This window comes from Arachis duranensis, chromosome 8 (assembly GCF_000817695.3).
Source record: "Arachis duranensis cultivar V14167 chromosome 8, aradu.V14167.gnm2.J7QH, whole genome shotgun sequence".
Taxonomy (NCBI): Eukaryota; Viridiplantae; Streptophyta; class Magnoliopsida; order Fabales; family Fabaceae; genus Arachis; species Arachis duranensis.
Genome location: NC_029779.3, coordinates 10,499,121 through 10,503,019, shown reverse-complemented (window position 1 = coordinate 10,503,019; position 3,899 = coordinate 10,499,121).

Here is a 3,899-nt window from a genome sequence, read left to right as displayed (position 1 = left end):
TTTTTTTCCGGCTATATTCTTTATCTTTTTTAATTTTATAATTACTTTTTAGAGGTTGGTCCAAAAAAAATTATAAAACAAAATTTAACATTAAAAACAATTTTGAACGAACAAAAATTTTTAAGATAATTTTAATTTTCGATCAAAATTTTAGAAATTAAAATCGTATTTAACTCTAAAAGTTACTATATAATTTTTGTTTAACTAACATGCATATTATACTTTAAGAACGTATCTTAACATTATTATGATTGAAATTTTTTTTATTTTTTTTAATATATACACAACAAACATACTGTAAATTTAAACACTATATATTTTGATAAAATTTTCACGCTTGATAATCGTAATACATGTCTTTAACATAGATATTGGTTATTTGGTTTCAATCCATACATATCTTTTATGGTGGGGACCGTACCATATCAAGGGTGGGGCAATGAAGTCAAACATCGGGGTCCACATCATCAGTGCCTGCGGATATAGAGGAACCTCTTTCAAAAGCAATTCTTTTTAAGTTCAGGGTCCACGAAGGTAAAATAAAAGAAATTAGACCCTACATATTCTTTTTTAACTCTTTTTTTTTTCTTTTACCATTGAGTTTTTCCCTGTCTCTTTTTGATGCTCGAAATAAAAAGTTAAACTACCTTTCCGGGTTAAAAAAATAAACTTCATAAAATATGGTAAATTGCCATTAACGAGTGTGTTGGGCTATAGTATATACACTTTTGTAAGTAAACGAATTAAAAGATGTTTATATTTCACAAATTTATTTCGAGCAATCCTTTTTTTTAATTGTGTTTAAATTGATGAAACTTATGAGAGTGAAATGGATTTATTACAGTAAAATACAATTTTAAAGAATTAAGTTATTATTGCACTGTAATTATTTAGATAGTAAACTATATATCCATTTTGGTTCTCAAAGAATTTCATATAAGACATATTAATTCCTAACTAAAATTAATTACTCGATTGGTCCTTAACAATTAATTCTATCAGTTACTTAAGTTCTTTACTTCGTCAACTCTAACGAAAGATAAAATAGTCCCTGAAAACTCTAACATGGGACAAAATAGTCCCTGATCTCCTCTATTCGAAAACGACAATATTCTCTCTCAATTTCCATCATATCTCGCATAACACTAATAGTCTAACACTGTAACTTCAATATTCACAAGAAAAAAAAAATCCTCAACTTGTTCTCAACCAATTCATACTCAGGAAACTAATGACTATGTCTCTCAACTACTTGTCGTCTTCGATGGTTCCCATAAATCTAGACAGCAAGTCTGATTTGTCAAGACCTATTATCATTGCCATCTCCCTCCTCCTCTGTCCTATCATCTCTATGACCACATTGTCCACCACTCCGATCGCTTCCGTCAGCTTCTTCTCCAAATCAATGTTCAGTAATCGCTTCAGTTTCCATATGAGCGGCAATGGCGACATTTCTTATTGTACTAATAGCTTGGATGTGAGGTTGAAGCTGTCTGCCAACTTGGACTCCAGGAAAGAAGGAATGAAACACTCAATGTATATTTCAAATGATAATTTGCATATAATGTCGAAGAATAATCTTCTCATGATGTCCTAATGTCCAACAATCTATATTACTTGTCAGAGAGTGGAGAAAGTCGTGCCCTTGGAATAGTTGTGGAACTTGGTCTTGAAGATGTCGTGGACGTTGTCGGGGTTGGAGGTGATGTTATCGAGAATGTGGAAGTGGATGCTTCTGATGGGTGAAGTGAAAAGGAGGTGGATGTACCAGTCATAGAGATTTAAGAAGTGTGTGGTCCATGACGTGTTGAGGTAGGTGCGATACGTGTGGTAATTACACCATGGTTTAATTTTGGAGCTAAAGAGGTGGAAGGAAAAGATGGAAAAGAAGACTGTGAGGGTGAAGGAGAATATGAATGTTAGGGTTGTGCGAGATATGATAAAAATTGGAGAAGAACAACATCGTTTTCGAATAAAGGAGTAAGGGATCATTTTATCCCTTGTTAGAGTTGTCAGGGATCATTTTATCCCCTGTTAGAGTTGTTCGAAACCATTTTGTCTTTCGTTAAAGTTGACGGAACCAAGAATCTAAGTGACTGACAAAATTAATTGTTAAGGACCAATCGAATAATTAATTTTAATTAGAAACTAAAATGTCTAATCCAAAAATTTTTAAGAACTAAAATAGGTATATACTCTTAAATTGTAATATTAAGCTCCTATGTTATTCTGTGCTGATTTTTTTAAATATTTTTTGTTTTGGCGGATATTTGTCTAACTAATTTCTTGTCGGCCCCAACCGTAATTTAAAAAGTTTAAGAAAATTAACAAGGAAAAAAGACTTTGAATATTAGAGTTTTTTTCTGTACTAAACTCAAATTTAGAATATTTATTTTAATAAACACTTCTAATTAAAAAAACTATATAAAAAATATTATATATTTATTAAACAAAATATTTAAAATTTTATTAATAATAAAATAATTAAAATTATATGTACATAACATTATTACCAGCATTCTTTTATCCCAAAAGTTTAGCTATCATATATATATTCATATTTATGGCGTTTTTTTTTTCAAAAATAAATTATGGTAAATAATTAATTTTTAAAAATAATTTTTAATTTTAATTTTTCAAATACTTTTTTTGTATTTGAGCAAGTTTGCAGATCTCACAAACTTTATAAAAATAAGCAAGTTCACCTTAACTCTCGGCAAACTCTATAAATTTTATAGAGTTCGCCTTACCTCTGATGAACTCCACTCAAAATTTTTAAAATGCTCATTCTTAATCCATATTATCATCTCCAAATAGTATATAGATCTATAAATAATATACAGGAGTATACAAAAAATACACAGATAACAAGTATAATTTTTTTAAGAATTTTTTTAATTATAAATTAAAAAAACTCATATTTAATAATGACAACTATTATTATTGTCTCAAAAATACATAAGTACCCCGAAATAAGTCATATTTAATAAGAATTTTTTTAGTTAAAAAAAATTTGAATGGAGTTTGCTAGGGTAGAGCAAATTTACTTATTTTTTGCCCAAATACAAAAAAAAAATTGTATTTGGAAAATTAAAATTAAGAAATCATTTTTGGAGAATTAATCATTTTTTATAATTTATTTTGGGAAAAAAACCTACTAATGGCTGGAACGTACACCACTTTAATTTCAGACATGAATGCATGATCCCTCTCCTCTTCGTCTCTTTCACAGTTTCACCCTCTGCTATGACATGGAGGTGGGCCATGTCACCTAAGTGGGGCCCATCACAGAATTCCCAAATCAGTATCCAGCCTTGGCCTTCGTTTCTGTTCCAAAATTAATTAAAGCATATAAACTTTTTCTCATTTCTATTTCTGTAGAAATATAACAAATATTATTATTGAAGCCCATATGCTACCATATGATTACGTTGGTTGTTGAATGCAGGGAAATTTTCTACTTTTCCTTTTTTTTTTATTCTTAAAAAGGTCTTTTACTGGGTTAGTTAGCATGTGACATGAAAAGGAGCTAGTTTCTATCAAATCCCCTACATTAAAAACGACTATACATCTAAGTTTTGAACCATGTAACCATATGACAACATTTAAATATTTTAGATTGGAATGCGTTGTTTAGTTTCAAAGATTAACAAAAATGGAATAAACATCTGAGAAACTTAGGTTGCGTTTAGTTTGTATTTTTATTTTTTATTTTTTGTTTTTTAAATTTTGTAAAAAAATGAAAATAGAAAATAAATACAAAAAATAAGATTTTATTATTTTTAACTTTTTATAAAATTTAAAAATAAAAAATAATAAAAATAAAAATACAAACCAAACACACTTTTAAAAACTTAATTTGGTAAAATTTGTTAGATAAGTGTTTGTATCTTTTATAA